This window comes from Balaenoptera acutorostrata, chromosome 13 (genome assembly GCF_949987535.1).
Source record: "Balaenoptera acutorostrata chromosome 13, mBalAcu1.1, whole genome shotgun sequence".
NCBI lineage: Eukaryota > Metazoa > Chordata > Mammalia > Artiodactyla > Balaenopteridae > Balaenoptera > Balaenoptera acutorostrata.
In genome coordinates, this window is record NC_080076.1 from 37,236,090 (window position 1) to 37,249,650 (window position 13,561).

The window sequence follows — 13,561 nt, forward strand, 5'->3', positions numbered from 1 at the left end:
AGACACAGAGTTGTCACATGAAATGCTGAGAATTCAATTTGCTGATCTCTGAGCATGAAGAAGAATATGAAACTAGTTTTTGACATGAAGTCCAAAACTCCAGTATTTAATCTATATCCTTACTGATATAATTCTGGTCTTGTTGGCTGACCTTCTAGTCCTAGGAAAAGGTGTATTTTTTTCAGCTTGGGCAGCTCAGGTGGCCATGAGTGAAGGAGCTGGACCATCAACCATGCATTGGACAGAAACACTGAATCATTTCACCTAGTGTGAGCTGGAGATGTAGACAAGAAATCTGCAGTCCCATGGGAGAGCTAGTCCTCCATTACCAATCTCCTTGAAGAGACTAATATTCTTCTGAAATAATTTAGAATTCAAAGCAATACAGTCTAGGTGTTGGCAAAAGAAACTTTAGCTTCTAGGAAGAAGACACTTAACAAAAATGGCTTTGGTTTCTGCATTAAATCAATTCATACCAGCAGGTATTTACTGAGCACTTATTATGTAAGGGATGTTATGTAGCAAAAAGAAAATGTTAATATCCAGTCCTTTCTTAGAAATTACCTGGGAGGGGCTGACATACATCATAATTAAAAGTGCACTCTAGTTGAGCTGTGGACAATTTTATGATACAGACATTATCATTATGGAACTGGGAGAATAACTGCAGTAGTGTTTCTAATATAATCACCCCTGTTTCTTGTTAAAAATGCAGATTTTTGGGCTACACCTCACCTGTAGTAGAGTGGGATGTCTGGACCAGGTGCCCAGTTACCTGCTCTTTATATATACCAAAGTTTAAGAATCATTGTCCTATTGACCAAGGTAATGTTTAAGGAAAATGTCAAAGAAGATGTAGGAGAAATGATTCTTAAGGCAGAATTGTGGCTACTTATGTCTGTTTTCTATCCTATTCTCTGGGCCACTGATCAATCACAAGCAAGGTCTGGGGATGGATTAAGAGAAGACTATTCTGGTATTATTCTCAGAACAGTTTTAATTTGATATATTAATTCCTCTTTAATGTTAATTGCAGCGGTCTATAGAAAGTGTTTTACCAGAGAGAACTCTGTTTGATATGAAATATTTTCATAGCAATAGGCACAATGATCTTATCTCTAAGCACAGATGCTCTAAAGTTAGAAAGAGGAAAATCAGGTACCTATAGAACCACCTTGCACACCTTTGCCTAAAGTTTTCAAACTTCTGACTTCATATTTCTAGACTGAGATGTGTAAAAAGATCACCTTCTAAAACCGTAAACGGCAACATACACACACACTCACACACACAGAGTGGCCCTTGAACAGTAACATCGGTGCCAACTCTTGGTGCCCACTTAAGAAAATGGTTTTCATAGGTGTGACTCATGCATGAGCAGGCACCCATGCACATGCTTTGGTTTTCTTTTAATGGTCACAAACTTTAGTCTAATTTCTTCGGTGAGTGAGATGCTAATCAAGCAGTTGAAGACAGAGAGCCTAGTGAAAATAATCAAATGTGAATATGTCCAGGGGGACTCTCGACTTTGAAGAGGGAAAGAAAAAATTGTCACGTTGATTCCACTGGAAACAGCCTTCCTGTTACTAAGCGGCCCCTGGGGATTTGCTACCTGATTTGCTCTTCGTCAGGTTGGCATCTCAGTGACAAGGCAATTGTAATTAGAATGAGTAAAATGAGAGATGTGCCAACTCTCTGCTTATAATTCAGACTGTGACATTAAAGAAACATTGCGGTTTTATTATTATTTTTAATTTTTTAGGGAGTTATAAACAGCTAGTAGGTCTTTGCCTAATGGGATGCCTTCCGTAAAACTCGGAACTGTCTTGCTAAAGAAAGAAAATATGATGTGCTTGTTGTACTCCAGATGGTTATATCTTACCTTTTGGGATTTTAGACTGTCTTTGGAAATTGTCTTATTTTTTCATGCTTGTTCTTGCAATGCACAGGCAATAAATATTAGGGGTAAAGAGGAGACATAAAAGAAAATTCCTGCTATCCTATTGCTTCTAAGCTCATTGCTGCTGGGAAAGAGTTAGATGAAGATAATTTGGGCTTCAACAATAAAAACTGTAGCCACTTGAATGAGGAATATGCCAAGGTGCGGGGTAGGGGATGGTGGTAGACCCTGATTGATTCTTGAACTGGACCATGACTTAGCATAGTAATTGTACAAAATGCCCCCCAAAATCTGAAGGCACATTTTGATTTCTTGTCTCCTTCTATTGAAGACTGGAGAGTTACTTGGAAATCTGAAGGAATTCCAGAAGGTTATTTATCAATTAGAATTGTGGGGACACTTGAAATGTTAAAATTACAAAAGCCATTAAGCTGAAATGTTTAGCTCCTCTGTTTTTGCATCTAATCTGGACTTTTCATAGAGACGTTGAAGAATTTCTCATTCATTTTCTTCTATCATATTTGGTGATAAAATGTACTATTTTGTCCACTGCAAAATAAGTTTCCCATTTATCATAATTGTGCTGTGACTTTCCCTTTTCTCCTAGTTGGTCTATGCTATGCTCTTGTACAACTCTGTGCTGGTGCATGTGTGTGCATTTCCTTCTCTCTTCTTTGCCGAATTTTAACCATCCTTAAAGAGCAACTCACACCACATCCATTCCCATTTTATGCATGTCTAGTGCATACCTAAAAAATAATGTTAATTAGGTGGTTGGAGGCAGAAGGCTAGAATTCAGGAGAAAAAATGGGCTAGAAAAACAAGTTGTCAGCATGTGGGTGATATTTGAAATAATGAGACTGGTTAAGATCACCAGACTGAAATAGGCTCTTAATCAAACCCCATCATACCTGTGATTCCTCTATTTCTTATCTACAGTCAAGGTTCTCGATAGTTTTAGACTAGTCACCACTTTTGAAGGACACACAGTCATACGATACACCAGTTGCCTGGTTTAAATAATGTCAGATAATTTGATTTTTTCTCTAATGGAGTCAACAAATATTATGACTGAAGGAGCAGGCAACTGAGTTATATGAAACCATGCCGTGTGGTGACAGTTTTGGTCAAGACTTCCCTGTTGAAGAGAATACTTACTAATCAACAACTTTTCTTCCTGGCCCTCAACATGGATTTCTATTTGTAGATACGTTCAATCACTGTATTGAAAGGTGTCTTCATGCTGCAACATTTTATCTCAGGCAGTAAGTCAATCATTTGTCATACAGACTCAAAGTCATTTGCTTGCCAAGCTATAATAACACAGGTTTCATCCATGATTTTATTTTTTCAGACAATTAAGATTACTTCTTTATACAAAGCAAAAAAAAAAAAAACCCACATTATTTATGACAAAATTTGGTAGAGAACATTTTTTAGTAAGAATCTGCCTTTTAAAATAGGTGACTATGAGGATAGTTTCATGCTTTCTTGCTGTCTCAGTCATCTTCATGAACAAAAATCATGGTTCTAGGTGGTCCAAGCCTGTATACCTCTCCTTCTGGTAGTGGCCCTGTATTTCGAATTCCATGGTACTTCTATTTCATGTTAGTAGTTCTACTACCTTCCTCTGCTGTGTGCTATCACTAGTAACTTTTCACCTTTATCAACATATCTTCTCTGTTTCTAATCTGCTACCTTATTTTATACAGAATTGTCCAAGTAAGGGCCTGAGGAGACTATGTCATTTACCTTCTGCAGAATTAAAAGCATAGAGATTGTTTTCCTTCCTGCTAAGAACCTTTGCTGGGAAAAAAAAAAAAAAAAAATCCCTTCCTACAGCCTTTTTTCTTCAGGAATGGAAATACTGAAGAGCTGAAGTTGTTTCAAGTTACCTACTGGCAAGTGAGCCATTGATTTAACTGATAAAAACATAAGCCTTTCTACTTTTCAAAGGGCTTTTGTATATGTTATCATGTCATATCTAAAACAAACCAGATGCAAAAAAATGCATTCTGAAAAAAAGTTTCAACTCATAACAGCATCAGTTAAGAAGATCTTCTATATTTTCATATTTTCATGGAAAATAAACTTTCACTTTTGCATAAGATAGTTTCTTACATCTACAGGTTATCTTTGAGATAAATTTCCCAATAATATTTTTTAAGCATTTCAGTGTTTATATGGCATGGGTCTATCTCCCTCATCCTAAACAGTGTTTCACCAAAATATGTCTTATTTATCTATTAAATGGAACAGTAATACCTATAAAACATGCTGCAGTGAGTGATAGTAGCCCTCTGAAGTCAAATAGTTTCAGCCCTATCAGCCAGCTGTGCAACTTAGGGCACCTAATTTCTTTCTTTAAGCCTTAGTTTCTTAATCTCTCAGAAATAATTATGATGTAACCTCATAGAATTGAAATGAATGTTCCATGAGTTACTATCGATGAAGCACAAGGTTAATGCCAGGCCCATTAAAGTGTGCAGTACTAATTATTTGAATACTTTCATTTTCTAATGAAGGAATTTGGATTCCAGATGAGTTAAGTAACCCCTATCTGTTTCTTACCTTTCTTAGAAATGGGTGCTCTGCATGGATTTTTCCTTTAATTCCCTTAATTCTCACATTATAGAATACATGCTAATATTCTCATTTTAAGGATGGTAACTGAGGCTCAGAAAGTGTGTGTAACTTACCTCAAAACACATAGATCGTAAGCTGCAGACTTATTATTCAAAGTCAATGCTTTATGTACCATTCAAAGTTGACTATGCTCCACCTACCACCACATGAAGAGTCTTTCACTTCATACTCTCCAAGGATCTCATTTTCAGGACTATGGAGGGGAGAAACACAAAGAGAATGTGCTAGAACGATGGATAACAGGCAAGAAAACTTTGCCTCTTCCCCTTTCTGAGGAGACAGGCTTCAAAATGAGTAGTATGGTTTTCAGGTACCAACAGAAAATACAGACTTCAATATTTAGCCATGGGCAGGAGAAATCTGTAATATTTCTTCAACCATCAGACAAAAATGTAGAACTGTCTGCTTCTTACATCAAGTGTGCCTTCTACAACCCAACTAGATTCTTATCATCTAACAGAATTAGAAAAAGTAGGGATATAGACAATTCTGTAAGGACAAATAGAGATTATTATGTAAAAAATGTTAAAGGTCATTTTTTGCAATGTATATTTCCAAATATAAGCACAAAGTATGACTCTGAACCTACCATGTCACTCTCTTCATCATAGTAACTAGGAAGATGCCTGTCTGGATGATGAGCCCCACTTTTATGTACTTCACAGAAATGCATTAAGAGGGCAGAGGTAAAGCACACAGCCATGAAGTAGAAAGGAATCCAAACCTTATTCACAGTAAAATAAATATCATTTACAAATATGCTTTTCATTTAACTGAGAAAATGGGAAATGGAGAAGGCAATGTCAGATCACATTTTGAAAGACAAGGGTGATGGGACATTGCAATGTGTTTCAATAAGACTCCAGGTACTTTGGTTTTGAAAATTGCAGAGCAATATGTGCAACTGAATTGGAAGGGTTTCATCTTCCCTGATGTATTTTCATTGAACCCCAGTCACATGCATCAGACTTTAATATTCTAGCCCTCGACTACTGTCACTTCTTGGCAGGTGTAGTTGCCAACCCCATTCACAGAGGAGGGAAAATGTGCAGACAAAATCACTGAGCAGATTGTGTATCAGAAACTGTATCATCAGACCCTGGATCTCACACTCTTCCTAGACAATGCTAAATGGTAGATCCCAAGAAAAATCAGGAAATAATCAAAACAGAGAACAACACCTCCAACTATTTATAGTCTATTTAAATCTTGCTTTGCTTAATTATGGACTTTCTCAACAGTATTTCTGAATAACTGTAATTGTTTCCCCCCTAAGCTATCAACATGTAAACTTACAGATGGCACTAACCTCTCCAGCGCCATTTTCATTGCTCTGAACTTCTGGTGCCTCTGGAGGAGTCTGGCTTATGGCTTTGTTTTGCCACTAATGAGTCTCCTCTCCTTTCTTCTTTGCAGTAAAAGTTGTGTTTTTGCTCATCCCCTTATTCCCACTTCATGCTATGGTGTGATAGTTTTGAATAGTAGTTACCATGTCCTGTGATTCCTACTTCTTACCCCAGTATGATCATTATTTGCTAAATCCAGATGATCCTCTAGAGATATCAGGATAACATGGGGAAAAACACCTCCACATGCACCTTGCATATACCTGTCACTGATTTCCCATCACAGACCTAGTACTGAAAAAGTGGGAGCATTATTTACTCAATTAAATATTTAGCACCTAGTGCATCCTCTGCCTTGCCTGATACTCTGCAGGATATGAAACTGTTAAAGAAATGGAATTTATCTGTTGAGGAGATAAGACCACACACATGAAAGATCAAACACACACCGACATATGGGTTGAATTGCAATATAACAGAGATACAAATAGTAAAGCTAGTTTCTGCTGGCCAAATTAAGGTTAGTAAATTTTGGACTATCAGTTCAGAGGAGGGAGGTTTCACATTTAGCTGAGGCAGATAGGAATAATTTAAAGATGAGTTAAATTGGAGGTTGACATTATGTTTAAAATCTCATGTGCAGTTAATGCCTCTGAGGCTTCAATAAGCTGAACTCAAATCACTTTTCAGCCCTTTGTGACTTTTGTTGCACTTACAGTTATTTTCATTGGTTCTCTCACTTTCATTTTTATGAGTAACATTCATTTTTAACTATATTCTTAAAAAATGTAAAATGCATTTCAAACACAAAGGATTAGTAAAATAAAGTGCTATATCATTTTATAGACTCAATGTTTCAAAAACAAGGAATTACTATATTCTTGGTGCTGCAACCTCTTGCATTACCTCTCAACTCTGCAAAGGAGAGATGTGAATTCATGTGATCAGTGAGTGGAGGTTAGCTATCTCTAGATATAAAAGAAAGGTCATGTGTGGGGAAGAAATTGGATGAAAATAGTAGCATCTCAATCACCAAGTCAGGGAAATCACTTAAAAGATCTCAATACCTAATACAAGTTTAATCTCCATTTTTCAATTCATTCAAAACAAGTCTTGTCTGTGGCATACATTCCTAACTTCATAACAAAGGTGCACAAAATTAAAGCAAACATTATACATATTTATTCACAATAACCAAGTCATCTGTGATGATGGAGGTAATTAAAGAAAGTAGGACCTGCTATCTTTTTTTCTATGCAAATCCAGTAGACCTACTTCACTTTAAATGACATCATCAGTTAGTTACACTTCAGTTTCATTTGGGAAATTCTGAATTCATAGGTCTGAAGTCTCTTGCACTTTCTTCATTCATGGAACAAATTACATTATAAAACTAGCCCTTTTTCAGTTCCTGCCAGGATGGTGGTGGCCAGAAACCAAAAAAGAAAATCAAACCTGCATCCTCTGTGTGCCCAGCAGGCCACAGGGATCTAAGGGTTTATTAGTGACTCTATCACTTCCATCCATCATTCTCCGCACACCATGGCATGCACACCAGCCAAGAGACTTTAAAATAAGAAATAAAACTCAATGAACTCACATTCAATTAATATTAGTCATATTATTAATCCTTGTCGGTGCAGGGCTTATCAAGAGATAATTGACCTTGTCAGTGTTTCAAGCCTGCTGCATTGCTGTAAGACCTCTCACTTCCTTCATGCTTAATTAGAATGCAATAAAACCAAAAAAGAGGTTTTCTTTTTCCTTCTTAACTGTAGAATGTCCATTTTTCTCCTCCATCCCCCTATCCAAGAAGGGGAATGAGAAAACGTGGATATCATAGGTGTATAATCTTCTCAATTAATAAACTGAAAGCACTGTCATTGCTCCCCAGGGCATGACAAATGCACCTGTCGGCAGAGCCAGACGACTGATGTCCCTTACATGCCCAGACGCTTCTTTCTTTTTTCTGTGTGTTCAAAGAAAACGTGATTTTAATTGGACTGTGAAAGAGACACAGGTGGAAAGGAAGGGGTTTTGTCGATTTACTTTCACGTAAAGGGTGATGTTTCCTGACACTGATCTACTTGGTATCAGACTTGGTATCATTTCTCTTTTTCAAATTTTCTAAAAGTCAATTGTCCTTTATTCTTCCTGAATTCTGGTGCCTCTTTGCTTTTGCTGCTATTTCATATTTAACTTGCAAGCCTTGAATTTCTACTTTTTACATGTCCTCATTCCAGAATTTGTTAGATGATCACCCATTCAGCATGGGGTAAATTAAATTCATGTTTAAAGACCAGGGGTTGGCAAAAATGATCCCTAAGGACATTTTCAAATGAGGAACTCTATGATTAATTTTGAGGATGATGAAGGTAAATTTTTTGGAGTAGATGAACAGTAACTCTCCTTGTTCAATATAGGGATCACAAACATAAAACATCTTCAAACAGTAGCCTAGCAATCTGGAGATGTTTCTAGTGCCTACTCCTATGCCTAGCTCTGGGTTACGCTTTGAGGCATTTCAACCAAAACAACTTACATTCTGAGAGACATGGTATCTTCAGTAAAAAAGTACACACACGCACACGGCATGGGAATATATGAGCAAAACGTTATCTGACAGTGTGTAAGCTGGCTCTTCATGGAGTATAATTTCAACAATAGAAAACAACCTCTTTAAGTTTTGTTTGATTATGCATTTTATTTTTCAATTCCCTGGTCACACAGAGACTTTCAGTAAAACCTAAAAATAGGTGTTGGGGGAAGTCAGAATAGTCTTAATTCTTCAGCATGTGCATATCTCATATTTACTATCTACAGCTATATAACTGAAAGCTCACCAAAAATGCATAATCCACTTCCTCTGTGTATTAACTAAAAACAAAGACAGATTATTGAATAATAACAATTATCATTATTATAAGTCTTTTACTTTGTGTCTTATACACATAGGAATTTCTTTGCTGTTATGGTTGGTGTCCAAGTATGCTATTTTACACAAGAGGTATTTAGTGAATATCCCCTTTGTGGCCAATCCCATGTTTGTTTGGTTTTTTTGTTGGAGTGGGGGATCCAGTCAACTGTGATTGTTTTGGATTAAACAAGCTTAAAGTTGATGTCTTGGATTAAAGACCATGATGAAAGGTGGATACGAGAAATACTTCATCTGTCACAATTGAGTGTCAGGAAGTAATCAGGTTAATGTCAGGGGATGGGAAAAATGAATGAATTTAACACAGTTTTCTGATAAATGCAAAGGAAATTGTGCAACATTTAGGCTGAATGCTCTCAAGTCAGCCTACTCCACCCCAGCCAGCCTAGCCAAGCCCCATGGATTTGAAAGGCCTTTTTTGAGAAATGATGAGGTAAACTCTCATAAGCGATATATGTTTTCTGGAAGAGCAATTGTTTCTAAATATTCTTTCATTCACTCAAAAATATTTATTGAATGCTCCCTATGTTCCAGATAATTTTTCAGTTGTGAGGTTACATTATGAATAAAACAAAACTGTACCCTCTTACAGCTTAAATTGTAGTGAAGAGAGAAGAAAGTAATAGAAGAGATAAATAATTACAAATCAAATCCTCAGGCCACTGTTACTTCCTAGGAGTGGACCAGGACTTTGCTCATAAGAGCCATAACTTTCTAACATCACCTTTTGGTGAGAAAGAAAAAAAAAAAAAAAAAAAAATCAAGCCTATGATCCTCTAATTTACAAATTCACAAAGAGGATATAGAGGGAGAATTGCATAAGTAATCCAAGGTACAAAATAAAATATTCAAATATCTGAATGCACCAATGAGGTGATAAGTGCTAACAACAGTAAGAAATGGGAAAGAACACTAAAATCGGGGTGATTGGGACAGATTCCTTGGGAAAGATATGAATTGCAATGGAACAAAGTCACACTGAATCTGCTTATATAACATAACCAAGTCCATGACATTTTCAGATTTTTTAAATCCTGTTGTCAGAATAGCATAGATATAATTCAGAGATAATTGGAGTCAAGAAAAATTTTCTAGTTCTCTTTATACTACTTAATCAGCCTTAATTCTGAGAATTGCAAACAGATACTACTGCAGATCCACATGTTTGCACACTTGAGATTGGTTCTGCTCCACAGGTTGTTGTTCTGTAAAGTCTATCATGCTGAACACCAAGGCCTTCCTGGTTTTGCTCACAACTTGCTTTCCCTACCAGCAACTCATAAAGAGCTACTGTATCAGTGCCACTAAATTCAGTTATATTTATCACCTCATTATCATTGATTACTATGACTTAAAATTTATTGAGTGCAAGCAATGTGCTACATACTATTAGAGGCAGCATCAGATGACCATGGGTTTAACAGAACTACACACGCTTTCATGAAAGAGTCTCAGGCCATGGATAATTTGGTGCCATCAACATACCCTCCAGAAAGGAAATCTGTATGATCATTCCAAATGTATATGGTCATTCCAAAAGTATATGGCCATTTCAAGGATTTACCCAAGTGATTGCAATAAGAATGTCACAGATTCCTAGGGGATCCTGGGAAAGTCAGTCTTAGATCTTCATTGATTCTCTAAGATGATCAGATGTGGAAGAGAGAGGAGAAAATTTTTCATGGAATTTGATATAGGTCGTTAAATACATTTTGTTTTAAAAAGATTTTATTTTTCTGATCGTAAAAACAAATGCTTGTTGGCAAAATTTGGAAAATAGAAATCATGTATAATTACGTTACCAAAATAAAAACTAATACTTGCTTGCATTTACCTTTAAAGAATATAAACATATATACACATGAATACATAAATATAAATCAAGACCAGATAGCCCTATATTAATAATTTTATTTCTATTTACTTTTTGCCTACTATTGTATTGTGAGTTTTTCAATATCATTAATTATTCTTTGAAAATATGATTTTAATAAGAGCATGACCTTGTAACAAAATGTAAATTATCCCCTTCTATTAGATATTGAAGCTGTTCCCAAATTGTGTGCTAGTATATATAAATCTCAGAGAAGTATTCTCATCTTTTCTTTATATTATCTTGGATTATTTCCTAAAAGTGAAATAATACAAAGGGAAGTTTCTGCTATATGACAATCTATGTTTTGACCCTCTAATGAGATATGAGAGTGACTCACTAGGACTAAGTCATAGAATTTAAAAGCTACAAAGGATTTTAGAATTCCAATGCCACACTTTTCATTTTACAGACTTGACCAATGAGAGTTAAGAGACGTACTGAGGTCACACCAAGCAAAGGCCCATAAAGTCACTCACTATGTCTTGTAATTAGGAGTTCTCCCTCTTGCCTGGGTTTAAACCTGGCTCCAATAATTTATTCCTGTGTGACTTGGGAAAATCGCCTTACTCATTTCTGTCTCGGTTTTCTTATCATTAATTCCAATGTTATTTTGAGAACTAATAAGAAATTTAAAGTTTTAAGCATATAAATATTCTAGGAAGTGAAGTGTTAATAGTAAGTGAATTGGTAATGTGATATGATAATAAAGTATTAGTTATTATTATTTAGAATGTGAGACAGAGGAGTGTCTTTCCATCATGATGTCTGGAAAGTCAGGCTGAAGAACTAGACTCTCCACCTTTAATTACCCTTCCACTTTTGGAGATGGTCTCTCTAGATAACTGTAATTTATTTTCTGTCCTGGCCTTTTTAACCAGCCCAAAATGGCCCTTCCATAAAAAATGCATGGAAGAGTCCCTGATTTTATATTTACTTTACATATAAAATATTTAGCTGTTATTAATATAGACCATGACTTCCCTCATGCCAACTAATATTCTATCTGTAGGGAACACAGGAAGTAGGATTTACTACCTAGAGAGGACTGTTCTCTGGGGATGTAGGTGGGAAGGACAAGAGTGACACACCCTGGGACAACTTTCATCACCAACAACTGCTTTTCCTCTACTCTTTTTCACATTTTGCTGTCATCAATCTTTACAGGGTCTCATTCTGTGCACTGACTGCTGCATAAACATTATTATCATAATTATTATTGTCATTATTTTGTTTTGTTTTGTTTTACTTTATTTTCTCAGTGTCTCTCAAAACCACATATCCCCCAAATTGTGGCCATGTTATCTGCTGAAATTTAGGTACTCTATATGCCCATAAAAAGTCATAAAATATGTCTCACATCTTTCCTCCAAAGTAAATCTAAATTTTCAGAATGCAAATCCATATGAGCCATGTAGATATTGACTCCTTTCTATCTCCCAGTACACACACATATTTCAGGTTAGGTCACTGGCTCAGTTAGCATATACGATTACCCTGGTATCAAGATTTGAGACAGATCTGAAGTTCTCAGTGCTCCCAGAATATGATGTGCCTTCCTAGAATCCCTTCTCTGTGTTGCCTCATCTAAACCTCCCTCCCAGCAATGCCCCATGGTTCAGGCCTTTACTGATTTTTAACCTCATAAATATTCTTGCCCTGGTCCTATATCCCTTTGTCTCATGGTCCTTCTTTTAGTCAGGATAAAATTGATTAACTAATTAGTAGTAAGATATTAATGTCTAATAATATATTTGCATTTTAATAAGAAACATTAATGCCTTAACTAAAGGGGATGTTTAATGATAGACATTCTATAATTTTGGCATACTGGCAAAAGAAATGTATTCAAATAGAGAATCATCTGAATGCTCTCAAATTATGACCCTACCTGACTAAGCATGTGTTACAGAGTCATAAGAAAAAAAAATTATTCCAGGATCTCTTAGAGACTTCTGACTCTATGCAATACATGCTTAATAAGGGAGCACTTTTTATTTGATGTACTTTTCTGACCACAAGTCCATCAAGTAGAGATACCAGCTCATGTCATTACTCATGGTAGAAAAGTATGACCTCTTACCATCTCAAAATACAAAGATTCAGATATTTGAAACCAAGTTTGCAAAAACTACCTACGTTTGATTCATAGTACTACAGCCCTTTTGTGGACAGTCTGATATCTTAGAGCATTTTTTTTTTATTATTAAAAAAACAAATACCCAAGGACTTTAAGAATACCTGGAGGAAATCTGGGGAGAGGACGATATGAATCAAATTTTTTGAGCACAATAAAATAATACTTTATTCTTTTACTTGCCTTCTACTAGCACTGATATCCAAGTGGTCTTGAATGCAAACAATGGTACAAAATCTTGAAAAATACAAATTACATTTCACTGTGGTGCTATGAAATGGAATTGTCTGGATTCTCTTCATATTCCCTTGTTTTATTTAGTTTGTTCCATCTTAAGATAGAAATATAATAAGATGGTAATTATCTACTGAATGGTGAATGGTAGATAACCAGATAGAGGAAAAGGCAACAAAGCAGGTAACAGATCTGTATAGCAGTGTGTAATTTCACACTGAACATTGGAATTGTATTGCTGTGCTGTCAGAATGTATTCAGTTCAAACACTATCCTCAGGAATTATACAACTGTAAATAAAAGCAAATTGGAGTAATTTAATCATTTAAATCTTATTTTCACATAATTCCTTTCTTTATGGTATATAGACAGCTAAAGGATATATCAAAGCTCACCGTGGAGTCATCCCTGAGCATGGCAACTCATGTTGATCCACAACCACTTTGACACTCTGGAGTATTTCATGCTTGCATCACTGAGAGAAATGAGT